Source organism: Rhinopithecus bieti, unplaced genomic scaffold (assembly GCF_001698545.2).
Source record: "Rhinopithecus bieti isolate Rb0 unplaced genomic scaffold, ASM169854v2 scaffold_2654, whole genome shotgun sequence".
Taxonomy (NCBI): Eukaryota; Metazoa; Chordata; class Mammalia; order Primates; family Cercopithecidae; genus Rhinopithecus; species Rhinopithecus bieti.
Genome location: NW_016804048.1, coordinates 1,618,037 through 1,641,207, shown reverse-complemented (window position 1 = coordinate 1,641,207; position 23,171 = coordinate 1,618,037). Strand labels below are relative to the sequence as shown.

General features: G+C 52.1%; 1 protein-coding gene across 2 annotated transcripts in view; it reads left to right on the top strand.

Moving 5' to 3' along the window:
- TSPAN9 (tetraspanin 9) overlaps positions 1–23,171 on the top strand; it is a 208,530-nt gene that overhangs the window by 51,725 nt on the left and 133,634 nt on the right. Inside the window, exon 3 of one of the 2 annotated variants that reach the window (XM_017862915.1) lies at positions 20,619–20,710. The exons of the other annotated variant lie outside the window; for it this stretch is intronic. The gene's annotated coding sequence lies outside the window, so the exon portion shown is untranslated. The remainder of the gene's footprint in view (positions 1–20,618; positions 20,711–23,171) is intronic. 2 annotated transcript variants of the gene reach the window in all.

The following is a 23,171-nucleotide window of genomic DNA, read 5'->3' as shown; positions in this document are numbered from 1 at the left end:
ACCTTGTAAAGGACCTGCCTGAGGCTGTTTTACTTAACTTTAAAGAAAATTGATTAAAGGAGTATACTCCAAAATAATGGTAAAAGTATAGCATAGCAAATACATAAACCAGTAACATAGTTGTTTATTATTCTTAAGTATTATGTACTGTCCATAATTGTATGTGCTGTGCTAGACATATTTTTAAAAAATTCATGGGGTCTTGCTATGTTGCCCAAGTTAGACTCGAACTCCTGGGCTCAAGTGATCCTTCCACCTCCGCCTTCCTATTAGCTGGGACTACAGGCTTGGTGTCATGCTCACCTTGTGGTAGACTTTATTACATGACTGGCAGTGCAGTGGGCTTGTTTATATCAGTATCACCACAAACACATGAGGAATGTGTGCTGCTGGATTATGACACCTATAATGTCACTAGGCCATAGGAATTTTTCAGCTCCATTGTAATCCTAGGGGACCATTGTCATATGTGTGGTCCGTCATTGGCTGGAACATTGTTATGTGGTGCATGACGGTACTACTGGTATTACAATATTGTTATTTTTGGCAGACAGGGCTTTCCCATTCTTGTCTCTGTTCTCGAGTTGTTTGGGGTGGCAGACTGAGCCAGGAATGTGGTTCAGTGTCCATTATCTCATAGATCCAGGCCCTGACCGCTTTTTCTCCAGTTCCACCTGTAGGATCCCCTCCTTTCGGGCCTGCAAACACAAAATGGCTAATCTCACCTACTTTCTTGGATATTCAAACTCAGTGGGAAAGGAACTTTCAAAACATGGAAGACCTGATTTCAGAGTGTCTTCAAGAGGGCCTTAAACACAAGAGGAGGCTGGGCGTGGTGGTGCAGCTGTAGTCCCAGCTACCTAGGAGGCCAAGGCAGAAGGATTGCTTGAGCCCAGAAGTTCAAGACCAGCCTGGGCAACATAGTGAGAGCCTGTCTCAACCTCTGCCACCACAAAAAACCCACAAAAGGCTGAATTACCTATAGCCTCCCAAGAAATGCCTTCCCGCCTTTATGATGAGTCAGGCATCCCTATACTCTGCACAAGGCTACCTGGGTAACCACTCTGTTCCTCACTAAAAGCAAAGACTGAACACTTTGAGATTCAGCACATGATCACATCACCATCACTATATTTTGGAATTTTTTATTGTGAAATATACACAACATAAAATTTACCATTTCAACCATTTTTAGCTGACATCAACTACATGTACATTATTGTGCAATCATCACACTAACCATTTTCGGAACTTTTTCATCATCCCACACTGAAACTCTGTACTCATTAAACAATAACTTCCCATTCTCCCTTACTTCCAGCCCCTGGTTACCACCATTCATTTTCTGGCTATGAATTTGATTATTCCAGGTACTTCATATACGTGGAATCAGGCAATATCTAACCTTTTATGACTGACTGACTTCACTTAGCATCATGTCCTCAAGATTCATCCATGCTGTAGCCTATGTCAGAATTTCCTCCCTTATTATGGCTGGGTAATATTCCATTGTGTGTATATACCACATTTTGTGTGCCCTTTTACCCAGTTGTGGACATTTGGGTTGTTTCCCGCTTTTGGCTATTGTGCAGCATCATATTTTAAAATAAAGTGCCCATTCTCCTCCTCTGCAGTCACTCCAGTGGCTCCCCAGTGCCTGCACACCCACCCACAGGACTTGGCATAATCCACATGGACGCACATGTTTAGTGATGTGGCTTGTGTTTTCCGAGGTAGTCTTTCTTTGCATTGGATCCATCTATCCATCCCCTTTATGAAGCTGTAAATGCTCAGAGGAACTAAGATTAATAATTCCTTCTGCTACCTCCTGAGAGTCTGTTTCAGGAAGTGGTAAAGGATGTTGGTTAGGAGTGTGGGTTGTGAGGTCAGACCACATGGGTTTCCATCCTCATTCCACCACACACAAGCTCGTCATCGCATGTGTCCCTTAACTCTTTGGCACTCAGTTCATCCACTTATGAAATGGTGATGGTGGTCGTAACTACCTTGTAGGGCTGTTAAGAAAATTAAATGAGATAATCCATGTATAGGACTTGGCCTAGTGTCTGATACATTGTAAGCCCTTCATTGTTAGCTTAAGCCAAAAAAATTAAGATCTCAGCTTCCTTTCAGCATTTGCCTTTTTAATCTTCCTAATTCCCTTGCTGGGCAGCTGAAGGGTAGGATGAATGGTTCTTGTCCTGCGGAGTGGCATCCCTAGGGCCAGCTCTCCCTCGGGGAAGCAGTGACGGGAACCTGGCAGAGGTAGCGCCCTGTTTATTGTTCATCCGTGACCACCCCCTCCACACCCTCTGCCCATTCGGATGTCGGGTGTACTTGGAGGTGCCCAGGCCCCTGGGTCGTCTGTAATCCCTCCCTGCAGTCTCTCTTGCGTGGATCTCCGATATGTGGGACGGACTTGGCAACTTGGGAAGGTCTCTGGGCGGTTGTACCGCCTCTTTGGCCCTCACCAGGATAGTGCTGTTGGGCTGGCCAGGGGGTCGCTTCCCTGCTGCTTCCGCTTCCCCCGGTGGCAAGCCCTGCCCCACCACCCTGGGAAACCTGAGCCCTCTTGCCATCAGAGGCAGTGCACTGGCAGGATCTGGCTGGGTGTTTGGCAGCTGCTTGAAGCAGCCTGTGGTTTTGCCCTAAAGCTGATCGAGCTGGTGAAGACAGAAGTTCACCATTTTTTTCCCCCTCTATTTAACAACACTTTCCCAAATATTTACTTGATCCTCTCATGTTTCCTTCTTTGCATCAGCTTCTAGCTTCCGCTTGCTGGCCACAGCAAGGCAGGAAGAGGTTTGCTGCTGCTTGGGGCTGATTTTCTGCTCTGGAAAGGCGTCTCCAGGTGTGATGGACAGCAGAGGGCGGGAGCTGGGCAGGTGGCGTCTGGAGGCAGCACCCCAAAGTCAGGTGACTGCATCCAGGTGATAGGGCTTTTCGGGACTGGCCCCGGGGGAGGGTGGCAGAGTGGGCCCTTCCGAGCTCTGTGACCTTGGGCAAGCTCCTGAACCTCTTTCGGCTTCTGCTTCCTCACCAGTGAGATGGGGATAATAATAGTGCCGGCCCACAGAGATGTGCAGAGTCAGGGAGATAACCTGCACAGAGCACTTAGCAGAGTGTCTGGCACACATAAGCATGCTCTAAAAATGTGAGTTACTTCTATTTTTACAGGCAAACTTTATTTTTGCTGTTCCCAGCCTTCTGTTTCTTTGCACATTTTCTTTTTTTGTGGCAACCTTGATTCCTGTAGGATCCCAGTGCCCTTGGATCACACTCCCTTCTTGCCTAGCAGAGCCCACTGTCGGGAAGGGGTCTTACGCTGTAGCCGCGTCGGGTTTCAAGGGCAGAACCTTCAAGGTCGTCGGGGCCGGTGCTCATGTGGTATTTGTTTTTGCTGAGTGTCTCTTTGCTGTGCCGCGCCTCCTCGCCTCCTTTGACGGGGTGCACACACTCTACCTGCTGAGATAGTCTCCTCCATCTTTGTCATTTTCTCTACTTTTGGGAAAAAGAAATGAAACTGGATGTTTATGGAGCCCTTTACGTGCCAGGAGCTGCTGGGCACAGTCATCTCATTTCATTGTCCCAGCAGTCCTTTGAGGTTGGTGGTATAATTGCAGTTTTCACAGAGGCTGAAACTGAGGCACCGCATGGCTGAGTAAATAGCCAGAGGTCACATGCAAGCGAGCGACAGTGGGACTTGGTTGAGCCTGGACATTCTGAAGCTGCAGCCCACGTTCTCTGCACCAATGGTGGCGTATGGCAGCAGCCAGTTGCACAGGTGCTCACATTGGGATCTCAGCCCCTGCACTTACTGGATGCCTGTGGGCCAGTTACCTACCTTCTCCCAGCCTCATTTTCTTCACCTAAAACTGGGGATAACAGTCACATCTACCTCCTAGGGCTGTTGTGGGTATGAAGTGAGAAAATCCTCTAATGATGAAAGCTTCTGGCCTGACCGTGGCAGGTGTGCGGGGAATGCTGGCTGCGATGTGTGCTGCTAGAGCTTGGCTTCCGGGAGCTTCCATACTCTGGGAACTTGCAAGACAGGTCCTGTCCTCGGACCCCTGTTGGATAGGCCCTCAGGTATTTGTTGTCAGCTACTGTATCCTTCCCAAGGTCCTCTCAATTTTTTAAAAGCATTTTTTTCTTGTGGTAAATAAATACATACAAAATGTATCATAACCATTTTAAAGTGTGTAATTCAGTGGCATTTAGTACATTCACCGCGTTTGTAAAACCATCACCACTACTTGCTTCCATGGCTTCTTCATCACCCTAAATATGAATCCTGCACCTCTTACCTATGACCCCCCAAACCTCTCACCACTGGCAACCACTGATCTGCTTTCTATCTGTGGGTTTGCCTCTCCTGGACATTCCGTATAAATAGAATCATACAGTATGTGGCCTTCTGTGTCTGGCTTCCTGCCCTTAGCACGTTTTCAAGGCTCACGCATGCTGCAGTGTGCATCAGTGCTTCATTCTTTGTAAGGCTGAATACTACTCCGTTATACGTATATGCAATGTTTTGTTTTTCTTTTCTTCCGCTGATGGACATTTGGGTTGTTTCCATCTTTGGGCTGTTGTAAATAGAGCTCCTGTGAACATTCATGCACAAGTTTTTGTTTGGACACCTGTTTGCAGTTCTTTTGGGTATACACCTAGGAGTGGAATTGCTGGATCATATGGTAATTCTGTTGTAACATTTTGAGGAGCAGCCAAACTGTTTTCCACAGCGGCTGTACCATTTTACATCCCTGCCGGCAACGCACGAGGGTTCCAATTTCTCCACATCCTTGCCAACACTTGTTATTTTCCGTTATGAAAAAATTGTGGCCATCCTAGGTGTGAAGCGGTGCTGCACTGTGGCTTGATTTGCATTCCCTGATGGACCATGACATGGAGCATTCTCCTTCAGTTCCCGCATTCCTGCTTTCTCCTGATCCGGTTCGAGTCTCTCTCACTGTTCTGTTCACGCTTCTCAACATGTGGCTCCATTTGTCTAGATTCTGTTTAAAACACCAGGCCCCAGGCGGGCCTCCAGCTAGGTTGGGCGCAGCCTGGCGTGGGCGACTCCCACTTTCCTGGTTCCAGATATTCGACTTTTTCTTATTCGGTCTTCTCTGAAAGACACCACCCCTCCCCAGCCCATGAAGCTCCCCAGGCTCAGATTCTTTCATCCCTGGTGGCCCTGGGGCTCTCAGCCTTATCGTCCCCAGCTGCCGCCAGCAACCTGTCAGGTAGGACAGGGTGAGGACAGGCACCACCCTGAGGCTGCCGCAGAACTCCTCCTCATCACCTTTGGGGCCGTCAGGAAGCCGTCAGGCGTCAGGTCCTGCCTTCTCCAGATTGTCCTGAGAGGTGTTGTAAGAGCCTCACTCCGTTGTAAGAACCTCACTCCGCACCAACCTTGCTCCCTTGGAGTATGACTCGAAGGCACCATTTTATGTCTTTTGGGTGGGTTTATGGTTTCAGGCCTATTTCTGACTGGAATCAAAGACTGCCCCTCGGTGAAGGAATTTCAGGCATGAATGAGCAGATGTGTGAGGTATTTTGGGGGCAGAGAGTTTATCCCTATGCTTCAGAAACCCCTCCACCATCTGCCTCCGTGCACAAGGCCCCGCCCATCCTGGAGAAAGAGGGGTCCTCGCCTCCCACTTCAGGGCTCTGTCCCGGGAGGCCTGGTCTGTCTCACCAGGCACTTCCTACAAGTACACAGTTTGGTCATCTGCCAGCAATCTATCTGCCTAAAGTGTTTATTTACTTTAAAATGAGACTCAATTATTATATAATTTTTTTTGGCTGTAAAAAATATATAAAAGTATCAGTGAAATGTCTGTGCCCCATTCCTATGCCTCTCTGCCAGCCCCAGGGACCCTCCCAGGGGAAATCACAGGTGGGCCTTGGAATGGATTCAGAATCCTTCCAGGCCTTTCATTCCAATGCAGTCATTTCTTCCCCCACCCTTATCTAAGAGCAGCTCCAAAACAGATAACACCAGCAGGCTGAGAGTATCAAAGAAAACGAGGTCAGATGTGCCCTAAAATGATGCTGCTTGAAGTTGGAGGAGCCGGTGGCTTTTTCTTCCCAGGTAGCTCTGCTCAACTCTGGTGTGCAAACTTGAAAAAAGGGTGACTGGGGAAGGAAACTCGAGTGCAGAGGGTGGAGGTTTCCAAAGAACCAGGTCCTATGAAAATGGATGGATGAGGGGGAGGAGAGGAAATTGGCATTAGCATCACCTCTTGATCACCCACCATGGCACAGGATAAGAGTCAGACAACCACCCGGGCTCAGTTTCTAGCTTGACACTTACTGGCTTTGCATCTTTCGGCAAGGGTGTTATCGAACCTCCCTGGGTCTCAGTTTCTTTGATTATAAACAGGGTCAGTGCTTAGGGCTGTCGTGAGGGACTGGTTCTTGGAACAGCCCCTTAGAAGGTGTGTAATGTAAGGGTTGCCGTCCTGATCTTGCGGGGTGTCAGGCTCCAGGCTGGTGCTCTACTTCCTGTGTCAGCTCAGCACGGTCCCTTGGCCTTCCTCGACAGCCGCTGTGGGCTGTGGCTAGAGCAGAGCTCAGTAGGTCGCATTGCTGAAACTAGGCACCCTACTCCCAGGATGTGGGTGTTTAGTGTGTTTTTACTGTGTGAATGAATAGGTGATGGGTTGAGACTTTCTCCTCTCCCAAGATGAGACTATTATGGGAAAAGTTACACAGTTAAAGGTCATTGGCACTTAAGCAGGAATTAGTGTAATAGATATTTTGACCTGAAAGGAACCCGAGATGATCCTTCATTGTATAAATGGGGAACTTTTGAGGTTCAAGGAAGGAAGAAACTTGCCAGGCATGTCATACAGCCAGTTAGGGGATGGTCAAGGCTGGAACCCAGTTCCCCTGATTCTGTCTGTCCAGCCTCGTATCCACAAGGGTCTGCTTGCCTCTGCTTGAGGCTGCTGCTTTGGGGTGGAAGGTCGCTTGGGTCAGAGGGCCCACAGGCAGATGGGCCTTCTGGAAGGATGGAGGGAAGTTTGAGGACGGTGTCATGGCTGATGGCTGTTTGGGGCCCCCAACTTCCAAGACAGGAGGCGGGAAGCATTTGGGGCCCTGGGATCCAGTTTGGTCAGGCTTGGAGATCCAGCTGCTCTGCTTGTGGATGTGACAGCGAGCTGAGAGCAGGGGCTAGCTCTGCTGGGGGTGGTGGACGTATAGATAGGTGATCACAGTCCAGGGTGGATGAGGGTGATGGCATGCAGTGTGGAAAGGGCAGTGATGTTTGCACGGGCATATCATCCAGGTGTAGAAGGGAGGAAGAAGAAGAATGTGGGGAAAAGCATGGCAAACGCAGGGGCTGGCTAGCTGTGGGGTGGGGGACGGAGGAGTAGAGGAGAGACCACTCAGGGAGGTGCCTGCAGTCAGGGCTGGCGTCTTCTCAGTGCCTAGGCACTGCATTGCTTTAGAGTTGGGGCAGCATTATTAATTGATCGAAAGGGTTTTGCTCTGTCACCCAGGCTAGAGTGCTGTGTCACTATCGGAGCTCACTGCAGCCTCGAACCTCCTGTGCTCAAGCAATCCTCCCACTTTGGCCTCCTGAGTATCTGGTACCACTGATGTACTCCAATTTGATTTGTAAAGATGGGGTCTCACTATGTTGCTCAGGCTGGTCTGGAACTCCTGGCATCAAGTGATCCTCCTGTCTTGGCCTCCCAAAGTGCTGGGATTACAGGAGCGAGCCACTGTGCCTGGCCACCACGTTTTTATTTGTTACAGGGATGAGTGAGGCATACTCCTCCTTCCTTAATCCCTGGGAAGATAGCCAGCAGGCTTTTGGTGTTCTGTGGGCTTTCGACACGTTTTATCCTTCTTACACCCTCTGTTTCCTGCTAGGTTCTGCCTCAACCAGCTCATCATTCAGCCCTGGTCCAGGCCTGCAGGGGTGAGGGGCTGTGGCCCTGAGGCTTGCTTGGTGGCCTTCTGGCTTGTTGCTGTTCTTACTGATGTCGACCACTAGATGGCAGCAGGAAACCTATCAATTTCTCTCCCAGGTTCATCATATTCAAGTCAAGCCCTTCGGTCTGGGTGGATCAGCCATCGCCCCTTGATGGCATGGGGACTCAAATTCCACCTCTGATTCCAGGATGGGTCTGAGGAAAGGCTGGGATGAAGCCGAGGCAGCCCTCTCGGATGTACCCTGTGTTCTACTCTCCTGTGACATTCTTGAGAAGTGGCTGTCTCAGCTCGAGCAGTCCCGGGGTTGGGAGATACCCTTTTAGTAGAGTTCCCGCCAGTAGGAAAATCTTTGCCGCATGTTGCTGGCTGGGTTTTCAGTATCTTAAAGGGTCCAGAAGTCGAGACGCAGCGTCCCTGAGGAAAGTCCTGTTGCTCCCTGAGGAGTCCCTGGCTTGGTAACCTGTGCAGGGTTTGAGAGCACTGTGGTGGTGGGATGCAGTGCTCCTGGCCTGGGAGGGACAACAGCGTGAGAGCAAGGGTGTGCTGCACATCTGCAGTGGCATGCAGTAACAGCAAACATGTAGGAAGCTCTTCGTGAGCCAGGGATGCTCCGATTCCTTTGCTTACATTTATTGGTTTCCTCCTCTTGGAGGGGCAGCACCGAATCCCTCCTAATCAGGTGCAGCTGAGCGGGGGCTTGAATCCAGGCAGGCTGGCTCTGGAGTCCCGGGATAAGTCACGCACCACTCATCATGGGCATTCTTAAGCCTTTGCGGGGGGCTGGACAGTTTGTGTTACAGGTCACGTGGCTCTTCCTCAAATGCCTTGGCTCGTTGGTCTTCCTGACAGCCCCCGTGTCAGGTACTGGGGTATCCTGCTTTCTGCAGATGAGGAAATTGAGGCTCAGAGAAGTGAAGGATGCCTCCAGCATTGCAAAGACGGGACACCAAACCCTGTCATTAGATGCCGAGTCGGGGTGGCTCTCCTTTTGTAGTGAAGTGGGTTTGCATGAGTGGGGTTGGTAGGAGGGAGAGGATCACTCAGATGCCTGAGGTCAGGGCAGCTGTCAGAAAATCTGTTCTGTAAGAGGAACGCATGTGCAGGTGCCTGTGGGGAGCTGAAACGCCTGCCCAGCCAGTAAGTAAACAGGAGCTGGGGGAGGAGTGTGCCAAGCATGAGGAGGTGGGACCGCAGCCGTCCCTCCACGGAGAGAGTGTGCAAGCACGAGGAGGGTGGTGACCGCAGCGTCCCCTCCCACGGGAGAGTGTGCAAGCATGAGGAGTTGCAACCGACAGCCGGCCCTCCACAGAGAGAGTGTGCAAGCATGAGGAGGTGGTGGACCGCAGCGGCCCTCCCACCATAGTGTACCCTCAGCTGGAGGACAGGGCTGGGGGCACATTGGCTGGGGACCCACCCTAAGGCAGGGCTGGAGAAACAGCCCCCACTGTGCCCTGCGGAGCCGCCAGGTGGTCTCAGCTGCCAGAATCCCTGCCCCGTCCCATCCTGCTGTGAAGGCTTTGGGTCTGGAAGGGTGGTGTGTGCTTGTGGTGGGGTCTGAATCCCAGTTGGCCTGTGGAGCTACCACTGCTACTCTGGGATCAACTGAGGCAGGTGACTGCGGCTGGGACCCTCTTTCCAATTGGACCTTCTCAGGGGCAGAACCTTCCAAACTAAGGGGCAGCAGTGGAGGGTTCCTGGGCTCCTTGTCTTCTCTCTGGGATGGGTGTTCTTGAGGCCTTGGGCTTCTGCCCCCATCCCACCCTCTCTGGGGTGTGGACACAGGGCCCATTTGGGCATGTCAGCTTCCCCGGAGCTCCAGCAGACGGGTGGCAGGAGTCCACGGGAAGCTGGGTGCCGGCCCTGCCCACGTTTCCCTGGGCCATGCTCTCCTGGCCCCCCCAGGCCTCAGCACTCTCTCGCTGGAAAGCCTAAGTGTCTGTCCCCGGAGCCCAGGCCACTGTCCTGACTCCTCGCGCTTCCCAGAGCCCCGCCTCCTGCTGCCTGCCTCCCATGTGGCTTCACATCCTGCGGGTTTTGCCAGCTGACGCAGTCCCTGTAGATACATACTCTGCTCTGGGTACCCCATGTCCATGCCAGGCCCAGATTTGGGCCCCAAGGGAGTGCTACCCCCTGGGATGCAGTTCAAAGGCTTCAGCTTTCCAGCCAGATGGAGGAGGGCTCTATCCCAGGCTCCAACATCCTGCTTGGCTGGTCTCCCCCACCCCCTGCTCCAGCTGCGTCCTCCCTGTTGTGCTCCTGGCAGTAGGTTTGCTGAGAGGGAAGGGGGGGATTCCTTTCCTCTTGGCCTCTCCTCTCTCTATTACATCAGCCTACAGCCGAATACCCCTGGGGTCTGGTAAGGGAGGGCTTTTTATTAATTTTTTTCCAGGGGAAATAATTCCACCTCTTGTCACATGGATTTCTGCATGCAGCTCTTCAGGGGGCTTGACTTCCTTCCCTCGTCCTATCCCAGGCCCCTTGAAACTCAAGAGAGGGCAGCTTTGTTTCCTTAAATGGGCTCTGACCTCCGAGGAAGGTCATGTGAGGAGCTGGGTGCCTGGGTCCCGCGGTCCCCCTCATGGACTGTGTGACCCCAGGCCCACCCTTTCCTTCCCTGGGCCTCAGGGAACTCCATTCAGCAGCCTAGGACTGCATTTGTCTTCCATGGGTGGTGAGGGGCAATGCCCAGCGGTGCCTGCTCTGGAATGGCGGGCTCTGCCCTTGGGTTTGGTAGCATGATTTTTCCACCCCTGGGCTGGCGCCTCTGCCTGGGGCGGGTGTGGCCGGAGGCCGGTGGCTGGCACACCTGTTAGGGATGAGGCATCTCCTTAGTGCCGAGGAGACAGAGAGCCCTGAGGCGGGCTGGGAAGTGCAGGACCCAGCTGAGAAGGAGAGTGAGCTCAGTCTCCCCGCTGCGGGTCATTCACCGCCTCCCAGAGTCAGTTAGAGGAGGGGCTACTCCAGGGGTGAACTGGTGGGATGGGAAGAGGCCCCGGTGCCCAGCTCGACCCAGTCCTGTCTCCTCGCTGGGCTTTCTCCTCCCGATGCTTTTGTTCTTTTTTTGAGACAGGGCCTCATGCTGTCACCCAGGCAGGAGTGCAGTGGGGCAATCATGTGCAGCCTTCACCTCCTGGGCTCAAGTGATCCTCCTTCCTCAGCCTCCCAAGTATTTGGTGTCTGGGACTATAGGCACGTGCCACCATACCCGCCATACAAAAAAAAAAGGGCTTTTTATTTTATTTTTTGTATTTTGTAGAGATGGGGTTTCGTCATGTTGGCCAGGCTTCTCTCAAAGTCTTGGGCTCAAGTGATCCACCCACTTCGGCCTCCCAAAGTGAGCCACCGCATCCAGGCTCCTTGTCTTGCCCCATCTACCTCCTTCCCTTTGCTTGGCTTTCTTTCCATGCCCTTGTCTGACTGCTGGCCGTAGATTCCAAGCCCTGCAGGCAGGGTGGGTCCTGGACCCTGTTCTCCGCCCCTCAGTCCCTGCTGTGTTCTTCTCGGGGCAGGCGGAAAGCTGCACCCCGCTTTCCAGCTCAGAGCCCAGGGCCACAGGCTGTGGATGCCCTGAGGAGGGTTTCTCTGAGCCTGCTCCCCCACCCTCCCTGCACGCCGTGCCCCAGCCCCTCCCCAGGGCCCACATCTGGCCCAAGTGCTCAGTTTTCTGGGCTGTAAATTGCCTCCCGCTGCCCCTTGGCATCCTCTCAGGTTTCAGCTTCATGGCTCTTTTGCTTTTGGTGGGGGGCGGTGTCCAGGGAAGTCTCAGCTTGTTCTCTCTCTTCCTCTGTCTGAGGCCGTGGAGAGAAATCCTTGGCAGTGTTGTTCTCGATCCTTCCGTCCAAGTGTTGGTGAGCTGTGGTTTTTAGCAGGTGGCTGAGTAGGAACCAGTTCTAATTAGATTTCCCCCTTTTCTGTTCACACCTCCCCTCCCCTCGCCCCCTCACCCTGCCAGAGGCCAGCCTACCCCAAGTGACCCCTGCCGTGCAGTGGAGGGGCTTGCAGTCGGCCAGCCTGGGGATGGTGGGATTGGCTGCAGCCTGCACTGCCTTCTGCTCCTCCTTGACCTAGCCGTTGGCCTGGTGCTCAGCCTCAACGGTCCCCTCAACTCCCTGCATCCCCTCAGAGAGCTTTGCTTTGCTTTTCTCTTTCCTCTTTTCTCTTTTCTCTTTTTCTTTTCCTCTTTTTTTGAGACAAGGTCTTGCTCTGTCACCCAGGCTGGGGTGCAGTGGCGTGACTCCCAGGCTCAAGCCATCCTCCCTCCTCAGCCTCCCGAGTAGCTGAGACCACAGGTGTGAGCCACTGTGCCTGACTAATTTTTTTTTTTTGTATTTTTGGTAGAGATGGGGTTTCACCATGCTGTCCAGGCTGGTCTCCAACCCCTGAGCTCCGGTGATCCACCTCTCTCGGCCTCCCATAGTGTTGGGGTTACAGGCAGGAGCCACCGTGCCTGGCCTCAGATAGCTTTTCTGTTTCTTCACAGCGGGTGACTCTCTAGCCCCTGCGGCTGGCCATCAGGGGCTCAGGCCCTTGCCCCCCGAGAAGCATGGCAACCGTCAGCTCCAGCTGGTCCCCGGGCAGATCCACCCTCCCCGCTGCAGAATTTGCTTTGCACCACCGCCTTAACTCGTCCACGCACCTGGGGAAACCTGCTTGCTTAGGCCTAGGAAGGGTGTCTCAGGGCAGCCACCAGGACAGTCGGGTGCAAGTAATCACCAGGTCCTACTCAGAGTGTGGCCCGCGGACATGGGCTGATCTGGAAGGAGCTTAGGTCCTGGAGTGGCAAGTGTGCATTGAGTAACGCTGCAGCAGTTGACCTGGCCCTGACATTTCAGGTGGTTTGGTGTTTCTCAAGGGTAGCTCCAGGGGACCCTTGGAATTGGGTGGTTGGTACCAAGGAAACTTGTAGGGATTTTTAGTCAACACTGAAGGACTTCTCTCATCGAACAAGGTACAGGCCGGTTTGGGTGTTGTTGAAATCTGGAGGAGAGTCATGTGTGGTGTGAAACAGGTCACAGCAGGATCATGCACTGGCCCGGGATGGACAGGAAATAAAAAGCCTGGCATCGGCCACGGATCAGCTGAGAAGTACTGCCCTCAGTATCCCAAGCCTGCAGAGAAGTCCCTGCAGGGAAGGTCAGAGGGTTTCTTAGGAGCAGCTGAAGGGATTTTTGGATTTGATATGGGATATCGAGGAGGAGTTTGGGGTTCGATGATGAATCCCCAAAGAAAGTTCAGGATTTCTTGGGGGAATTGGAATGAGGAAGATTCGTAGTTTGGTGTGGGAAGTCAAAGGGTAGCTTGGAGTTTGCGGTAGGAGGACTCAGGGATGTTTGGGGTGTGGGGGCCCAGAGGGAAGGCTCTAGGGAGGGCACAGAATACTCTGAGGTTCCTGGAGAAGCCCGAGGGAAGAGTGGGTTCAGGCGTGTAGACCAGGGGAGGTCTGGAGGTGACAGTGGGAGGCTGAGGAGAGATTTGGGGTTTTACTGGCCATGTGGAAGGGCCTTTGGACATGTCTGGGTTAAGGACCAAGGGTGTTTTGGGTTATTGGAGAAGGCTGAAGGGAAGCACGGGGACTGGGTGGGGAAGGGCCGTGGGAAGTGTTGGGATTCGTGACAGGGCAGGGAGGGGGAATTTTGGGTTCCGTGCATGGGACCAGAGGGGAGCCATGAGATTCAGTTGATGAGGACCACGGGGCTTTGGGGTTCTCACTTAAGGAGAGGTTTGGGTTTTGCCTTACCCACGGTTAGCTTCCACAGTCCCTGTCGGCTCTCAAATATCCCGTGTCAGGAGGAAGTCTAAAGGAATCTTAACCTGTCCCCTTCAGACCTGCTCCTTGATGCCAGAACCTTCTCCCTCCCTCAGCTTCCCCAACTCTCTCCACACAAAGGCAGCTGTGGCGTGCTGTGGGAGCACACGGGGATCTGAACTCAAGGTGACGCCCACTGGCTTTTCCAGCCCATTCCCCTCGGTCTCCCAGCATGGTGGTGACGGCTCTCTGGCTGGCCTCTGCCAGCTCACCTTCCTCTTGCCCCAGGCCCTGCTCCTCTGAGGCCCACACATCTTTCTAGGGCCAGCAGGAGGCCTGTGTCTTTGAGGAGGCTGTGCATGACCCCGTCACCCAGTGGCCTGTCCCTCATTCCGTGCCCTCATTTGCCCTTGGCTGTGTCTCGGGTGCAGCTGCGCTTGTGTTTTGCCCTGACTTCTCGGTGTGCATGTGTCTCTCCAAGTCCTAGATGGTGGCACCTCAGACGCTGGGCTGCATGGTCTCTGTGTTGTATCTTAGTTGCTGGGGAAATGCAAGGCCACTGGTCTAAAGGCTTTTCTCTGAGTTGGGGCCACCCATCCTTAGTCCCCACCCACCAAGCCTGGCCCAGACCTGTCCTGTGGGCTGCTCTTGCTTTTCCCCTTTGCAGGAACAGCTCCACATCAGAACAAGTCACCTCCTCCCAATGGCAGCCACCTAAGGCTTGGATGCAAGGACCCCTCCCAAGGTGTCCCTATAGGGTTAGGGTTAATTCTCCTGTGCCAGAAGCTGACTTCCTCTGTCTGGCGCTTTCCCACGTGGCCAGCAGGTGCATAGCAAGGCTTGGTGTCAGGTATATAAGTGCTTTACCATGGCCAGGTGCTCACAGGAACCCTGTGTGACAGGTGCCTTCTACGGAGGAGGAGCCCAAGGCACAGAGAGGTTAAGGAAGATGCCCAGTGTCACACAGACTGAGATTGTCGCCACTCTGCCCGACTGCAGCGGGGGTGACACTGTTGGGTCCAGATGCCCTCCAGAGAGCCCGCTGCCTGCTGTCCTCCCTCACTGCAGCCTTTATTTTATCATGGAGTGTCGCCACCCAGCCACACCACCGGGCTCCCCACTTGGCAACTGAGTTTCCCCTTTTTCTCTGGCTGGGGGCCCCTCCTCTTTTCCTTGGAAACTGAATGGGGCTCACGTTGGCCCCTCTGTGTGGGCCCCCTCCCCTCCTCTCCCCTCCTCCCTTCCCTGAGAAGGGCTGAAACCATTCCCAGGCTGGCCCTAGATGCAGGATGAGGGCTGTGGGATGAAAGGTGATATATAAATGTAAGGCGATGATTATTTATTTGACAGGGACAGCTGCCTGTGGTAAAAAATGTAATCTAGTAATCCTTTTGTGAAAATCGGATCCGAGGCTCAGCAAGCCGCCTGAAACAGCAAAAGGCCGAGCTCCTCCCTCCTCACCCCTGCGCCCTGCTCTTACTCACTCCTGGTGGCCGCATCCCTGCCCCCAGGTGCCTGCGGCGTGTATCTCCCTGTGTGCGTGCTGCACCTGTGCATACGTGCTCTTGCTTTTGCTTTTTTGGGTTGTTGTTAACATCCTGCATAATCGTAGTACAACTGTCAGAAACCAGGAAGTTAACATTGGAATAGCGTTATTAACGATAGACTTCATTTAGATTTCACTGTTCCCTTGAGCACCTTTTTTCTGCTCCAGGAGCCTCCATTGCATCTAGTTGTCTTGTCTCCTTAGACTCCTCCATCCTGCTACAGTTCCTTAGTTTCTCCGAATCTTTCATGACCCTGACGGTGGTGAGGAGTGCTGCTCAGTCACTCTACAGGACGATTTTCACTCTGGCTTTGTCTAGTGTTTTCTCATGGTTAGACTGAGGTTCTTTGTCTTTGGAGAGACCACCGTGGCCTGGTGCCATGTCCTTCTAGGTGCGTGGCGTCAAGGGGAATGTGATGTCTATGTGTCTTATTACTGGTAATGATGCCCTGTTCACTTGGAGAAGGTGATGTCTGCCAGGTATCTCCAGTATAAAGTGGCCCTTTTTTTCTTTATAATTAATAATATTTATAATTATATTAATTATAATTAATAAACCATTAATGTCTTGAGGGCAGGCACTTTGAAACTGTCCTGGTTTTTTCTCAAACTTTTGCTCACTAATTTTAGCATCTGTCAGTGGTTTTTGCTTGCAACTCTTCTAATTGTGGTGTTTGCCTAATGGTAATTTTCTGTTTCCCTCATTTCTTCTGCATTTATTAATTGGAATTCTCCAAGAAGGAAGAGCTATTTCTTCTGTCCCACTTATTTATTCAATTAGTTATTTTTATCATGACAGACTCATGGATATTCATTTACTTCATTAATAAAAAATATATATAAATGTATGGATGTAGGATATATAATAAATATCAAGATATATATTTTATCCTATAGGTTAGAGTTACCGTAACAGTACAAGAGATATTTATTTTGTTGCTCAATTTGCTCTAGCCTTGGCTGTTGGGAGCTCTAGGGAGCACATTCAGATTGGCTTCTGTGCCCTTTGATGTGTTCCTATCTTTTTTTTTTTTTTTTGAGACGGAGTCTTGCTCTGTCGCCCAGGCTGGAGTGCAGTGGCTGGATCTCAGCTCACTGCAAGCTCCGCCTCCCGGGTTTAGGCCATTCTCCTGCCTCAGCCTCCTGAGTAGCTGGGACTACAGATGCCTGCCCCCTCGCCCGGCTAGTTTTTTGTGGTTTTTTTAGTAGAGACGGGGTTTCACCGTGTTAGCCAGGATGGTCTCGATTTCCTGACCTTGTGATCCGCCCGTCTCAGCCTCCCAAAGTGCTGGGATTACAGGCTTGAGCCACGGTGCCCGGCAATGTGTTCCTGTCTTTTCTTGAGCTCTTCCTTACTTTCCGGAACAAGATACTCCACGTCATGTTATGTTTCTCCTGCCCCAGCCCTGGAATCAATCACTTCTCTAAGGAGCCCTGCTTCTTTTTGCTGGAGCATGGTGTTTAGAAACCAAGATCGAGGTGCTAGGTGTGTTCATTGCTACTGGGGTGTCATTGCTTCTGGGTCCTCTCAGACAACAGAACTAAGAAATACATGCCAACCCAGGCATGGACACATATCTGTATCTCTGTTGTTCTGTTTATTTGTGTTTATATTTACAAAATCATGAGTTTGTGCTGATTTATTTTTGTTTTTTATTTATTTATTTATTTTTGAGACAGAGTCTTGCTCTGTCACCCAGGCTGGAGTGCAGTGGTGTGATCTTGGCTCAGTGCAACCTCTGTCTCCCAGGTTCAGGTGATTCTCCTGCCTCAGCCTCCCTAGTAGCTGGGATTACAGGCACCTGCCACCATGCCTGGCTAATTTTTGTATTTTTAGTAGTGACAAGGTTTCACCATGTTGGCCAGGCTGGTCTCGAGCTCTTGACCTCAAGTGATCTGTCTGCCTTGGCCTCCCAGAGTGCTGCGATTACAGGCGTGAGCCACTGTGGCTGGCCTTGTGCTGATTTTTATTAGTTTTTAATGTGGTAGTTTTGGAACTGAGAGGAACCTGATAAATCAAGTCCATATTCCCCCCTCACAGAGGACAGAGCCACCAAGCAGGTTGAGGATCTGGCTGAGATGGCATTGCCAGTACAGGTGGGTTTGGAGATAGGACTCAGAGCTCTGGATACCCAGTGTAGTGTCTCCTCACTGCAATGGTACCTCTAATTCCAAGGGTGTGTTTTGACAGTAGGCAGATTTACTGGGTTGAGTAGTGTTCCCCTAAAGTTCATGTCTTCCCAGAACCTGTATATGTGATCTTATTTGGAAATAAGGTCTTTGCAGATGAAATCAAGTTAAGGTGGGGGTAACACTGGATTAGGGTGGCCCCTAATCTGATGAGTGGTATCCTTATTTATTTATGTATTTATTTATGAGACGGAGTCTCGCTCTGTTACCCAGGCTGGAGTGCAGTGGTGCGATCGTGGCTCACTGCAACCTCTGCCTCCTGGGTTCAAGTGATTCTCCTTCCTCAGCCTCCCGAGTAGCTGAGATTACAGGCATGCCCCACCGTGCCTGGCTAATTTTTGTATTTTTAGTAAAGATGAGGTTTCACCATGTTGAACAGGCTGGTCTTGAACTCCTTGACCTCCAGTGATTTGCCTGTCTTGGCCCCCCAAAGTGCTGGGATTATAGGTGTGAGCCACTGTGTCTGGCCGATGAATGGCATCGTTATAAGAGGGACACAGAAACACACAGGGAAAGCACCATGTGATGACAGAGACGGAGGCACAGGTTGGAGCGATGTACCTGCCAAGGATTCCCAGCAACGATCAGAAGCTAGAAAGAGTCCAGGAAGGATCCTCCCTGAGAGGCTGCAGAGGGAGCCTCTGCCAGTGCCTCGATTCTGCACTTCTAGCCCCCAGAACCGCAAGACCGTAAATCCCTACTGCTGAAGCCTTCCAGCTCGGGGTACTTCGCGGCAGTGGCTCCAGGAATCACATGGGGTGGTTTCTAGTGGGGGTTGCAGGCGCGGGCAGCTTCTCTCAGGCTCCTGCCTGAAATCATCGTCTCTCACATCTGGGTAGCCCTGGGCTGTGCCCTGAGAAGTGAACACAGAGGCACTGCTAGCATGTCAGCCATGGCCAGGTGCCCCTTCAGCGAGGCTTGTGTTTGGGCAAAATTAGAACCCCAAAAGCTTGTATTTAAATCGTAGCTGCTGCTGATATTTGTCCCTTTTCCCTATTCTCCCAGACCTTTATGTTATGAGGATAATCTGATCGTCTAATTGTGTTTCTTAGCATTTAATTGGACTTCAAATCAGTTGCATTGCTTTGTTTCCTTGTGTAGAGAGCTCAAGGGCACCTCCCAGGAAATGTCCCTCCTTGATTTCACACATCAAGGTCATTCCTAGGGCTCCTTTTTCTTCCCCCCACTCCCCTGTGAGCACTTGGTGCGTGCAGCAGCCCTCGGCGTCCTCTGGTGGATGACACGTTTGTCAACCGCTTGGACCATAAGGCCCTCTGGTCAGGACTGCGGCTGCCCTTGCATTCACCTCTAGACTCTTGAGCACATCCACAGCTCTCAGTGCCAGCTCAAGCCTCTCTCCCATTGTGTCCTCCCTGGCTGCCAGTCCACGGTGTTCTTGCTCTTCCTTGGCAGTGTTCTTGTTTGGGAAATGACCTTTCTGGGTGAACTTGGTTTGACGTGCCAGCTTGATGAGGGAGCTCCTCCAGGGGAGGGGTCCTCCCGTCCCTAGCAAGGTTCAACTAGAGTTTGCTGTGGATTTCCTCCTTTTTGATACCTGTGGGCAGAGGAGCACCCACCTCAGTACATCTTGCTGAGTTTGGGGCAGAAGACTCTCAACTGCATGTGGGGAAACTGAGTCCCAGGTGAAGAGAAACCAGCTCGTTGCCCTGCCTTCTGATAGCACATACACGATGAGGGCAGGAGAGCAGGGACCAGGTGTCCAAAGCTTCCCGGCAGTCCTCTCTGCCAGGATCATCCTGTCCTGCTCATTCCTCATTTTTCTGTCCAGATGGCTGGGGGAAGGCATGGCTGGCATCAGCCAAGGTGATGCATGACCACATGGGGCTCAGAGCAGAGAGGGCTCAGACCGTTAGGGGTGTCAGGCTGAGAAATCGGAAATTAAAGGCCTGGCGTGGTGACCAGCAAAACCTCCCTCAGGGCAGGGTTCCGAAGTCACCTGTGGTGGGTTTCATTAGCACGGGCACAGGGGAGGGAAGGCCTCTTGGCAGGCAGAAGAGACAGATGGGCTGCAAGCACTGGCTTGGCCTTGTGAGCGAGCCACGGGGCACTCAGGGCTTGGCGGTGGGCTTCCGCCATTAGGCTCCTGCAGGCACAGGCATGAGGACCCTTTCCCCACTTTGAGGCTATGAACTCCCCCGGCAAGCCCACTCCCCTCCTGGACCTCAGTCTTGTCACCTGTAAAATGAGAAGATTGGGCCAGGGGATCTTTGAGGTCTCTCTGGCCTTGACAGCCTAGATTTATGACCTGTGGCCGTCGGGAGAATGGTGTCTAGGTTTGTGGCCAATGGCAAAGGGGCAGGAGGGCACTGGGATGCAGGGTCGGGGGATGGAGCCCATTGGAGGAGGACAGCTTCCCCTGAGTGTCTCTTGGGGAGCTTAGGGTGGGGAGACTGTGTGCAGATGGTGGTCTCTGAAAAGAGGACTTTTCTTTCTCCATCGTCCCCTGACAGTTTGGTTTTCATTCTGCCCACCCATCTGTCTACCCTCCATCTCTCCTACAAGTATCTGTGGAGCATCTCCTGTGCAGGGAACACAGCAGTGCATGAGACAGACAGGGTCACTGCTTTCATGGAACCGAAGGTCCAATTGATGAAGACAGGCATTAGACAAACAGTTCACACATAATTAATTACTCTTGGAATAAGTTTAAATATCTCTGCGCGCACTGCTCTTCCTCCTTGATCTTACTTTTCTGCTCCCTTCACTCTTCCTCTTTCCTCCCTCCTTATCTTTCTCCACCTGCTTTGTCTCTATGGCCTTTCTCCACCCCTCCAATGCTGAGATTCTGTGCTCTCTAGGCCAGAAATGCAAAAAGCTATAGATCTTGACCTTTCTGCTTGTATGTCTGGGTATTCTCTGGGAGGAGAGTGGCGGTGGATCCCATGGCCTCCTGAAGGGGATGTGGATAGATTGTAAGCTTTGGGGCCATGCTTTTCTGGGTGTGCATTCAGATTGTGACACTTACAAGCTTGCACAAGTCCCTTATCTTCTCTGAGCCTTAGTTTCCTCATCTGGAAAATGGGTTTAACCACACTCACCTTGCAGTATTATTTTGAACATCAAATGGGTAGATGTAAGTGAAAGCTCATCGTTGGTGCCTTGACTATAAGGTGTTTGATTAAAACTAGCGTTCTCTCCTTTTTTCTCCTTTCTTCCTTTCTGCAGGGTATGTAGTGAGATATTTTTGAGTTTAGGGTGGAGAGTGGAAGCAGGTGAGCCCTGGGCCTCTACAGGTCATGCTCCAGCCTGGAACCCAGGTGAGTTATGGAGGAGCTGCTGGGCAGCAGGAGGAGGGCCACGGTCCCTACCCTGGGATGAGGTGTAGACCTCAATCTGGGGAAGGCCAGGGTCCTGCCAGGGGTTGGAGAGAATGACAGGCGTCCCATGCATCCCAAAAATGCAGTGTGGTGTGACAGCTGCCTGCTGCATCCTGCTGAGTGTAGGGGCCAGGGAGACCCTCGCTGAGGAGCATGGTTGGTGGGCATGCTGCAGCCTGAATCCTGGTGGCGTCTCCACCGATGCAATGGGAAGTGGCCTCTCCCTCCTTCCGGATGGCCCCCACCTTCCCTGCCCACTTCCACGTTCAGTTTGAGCCACATAGGGCCTGTTCTGCCCTCAAAGAGAGAGAACCAGTCAGCCCAGTGCTGCGACGATGGAAGTATTCTGTTCTGTACCACCCGATACAGTAGTCACCGGCTACACGTGGCTGTTGAGCATTGAAATGGGACTGAAAATGCCCCCAAGGAGCTGGATTTTAAATTTCATTCAGTTTTAACTTAAAATTGAAATGTAGGTGGCCACATGTTGCTAGTGGCTGCCGCGTCGGACGGCACTGTTCTAGACCAGCAGTTTTCAGCTGCAGTGTTGCTTCCCACCGGTGGGTGCCCTTTGGTGGGAGGTGTGTTGTGAGTGCCTTGTTCTTAGGAAGAGATTGCTAAGCTGTGTGAGTGGTGTACACATATGTGGAGTGGGGTGAATCGGGGGGCACACTTGGCAGATAAATGGTGGGCTCCTGTGAGTCTAATCTGGGTACATTTGGAGACTGAGTGGAGGGTCTGGATAGGGGAGAAGGAGGAGAGATGTCTTAAGCACTTCATTCATCCTGGAGACAAAGCACAAAACTAGGGAAGGAATTTTGAGCAGTGATTCCTTTGAAAGAAAGGGATGAAGGGCATACATTCCAGGGCCATTGGCTAAAGCACTGTACGGATTCCATAGGGGCTGGAGGGGACCTGAGGCACCATCTAGTGTGTAGCCTGCTCATTTTACAGATAAGGAAGCTGAGGCCTATCATACATTGGACCAGCATCTGATCCCTCTACTTCTAAGAACTACCCTGTAAAGTAAATTATCAGCCTCATTTTGCAGCAAAAACTAGAAACTGGAAATCAAAGCCATGAAGTGTTTTAGTGGAACCAAGTTTTGGTCCCAAGTCAGTCCAGAGTCACAAGCTGAGTTTCTCAGACTCTCAGGCCAACACCCACACTGCCAGCTCATTGCATCCTTTCCAGCAACTTGAGCTGGGTTCAGGATGCTGGGGTTCCTCCTTCAGCACCTGCGGCCTGTGAGATGGCCAGCGGTGGGGCCGTGGCTGGCAGGGTATGGAACGTGGGCAGGGAGTGTGGCCATGGCTCTATGGGGCTGTCTGCTTCAGGGCCCAGGACCACACTGCCAAGTGGCCCTGCTGTTTGTGGAATCCAGAGATGGCTGCCTGAAAGGGACCAGGAGGGACAAGGGAGCAAGGTCAGAGTGGAGCCGAATGCTCACATTCCACTCCTTACAGAGCAGCACTCAGAGGAGACCTGCGTCTCTGCATCCTCTCCAGCTTGGCTGGGAAGCTGCCCGGGCTGGGGGAGGGACTGCCCCATCCAGCTGTTGTCCACCTCCCAGCCTCCCCACGGCTGCAGCTGTCCCAGCTCCATCAGTCACGTCCAAGGCTGGGTGGGAGGAGGGGATGAGGAGAAGAGGGGGCCTCTCGGGCGTGCCTGGCTGAGGTAACTTTGGCTCCTGCCTCTAAGGAGGTCTCCAGTTGCTGAGGGAAGAGGGGAGGGTGGTGGCTGCCTCCTGGATCTGGGTAAATTGTGGGGTTTGGGTAGCTCAGCTTTCAGCCCCCCGTCATTTGTTTCTCTGGGAGGGCCAGTGTTTTATTGAAAAGAATAGAAATGGTTGAATTCTTCCTTCATCTACATCTAACAAGTTCTTTTGGCACTTCTTAGCGTTGCTGTACTTTTGGTGAATGAATAAATGAAGGCTCCTCACCTGCCTCCAGGGTAGGGAGATGGAGTCTTTGTTTCTTCCGGCTTACTGGTTTGATGATGGCCAGGCCCTCTGTGTAGGGGCTACACTTAGGGAGGGAGTGTGAGCTGTAAGGATGGGTGGATTTTGTCCTCCAGGTGTGGCAGGAAGTAGGGAGATGCCCATCCTGACGTTACCATTTTCTGCAGCCAGATGCAGCCTTGCCTTGTCTTCTCTTTTTTCCTGAAATTCGGCAGAGTCCTTGAAGTCTCCAGCGACCTCGCATTCTTCAGAAGCTAAAGAGAGAGACGCAAAGAGAGAAGTGGTCCTCTTTCTTGGCCAGACCTCACTTTGCCAGCCTGAAGAATGGAGAAGCATTGCCACCTGTTTCAATCCAACAGACAACAGCATCATGGTGTAAAAAGTTGATTTGAGTCCTTTGGAAAAAAAGCCCTAGGGGAGAGGCACTTATTTTGTTTTTAT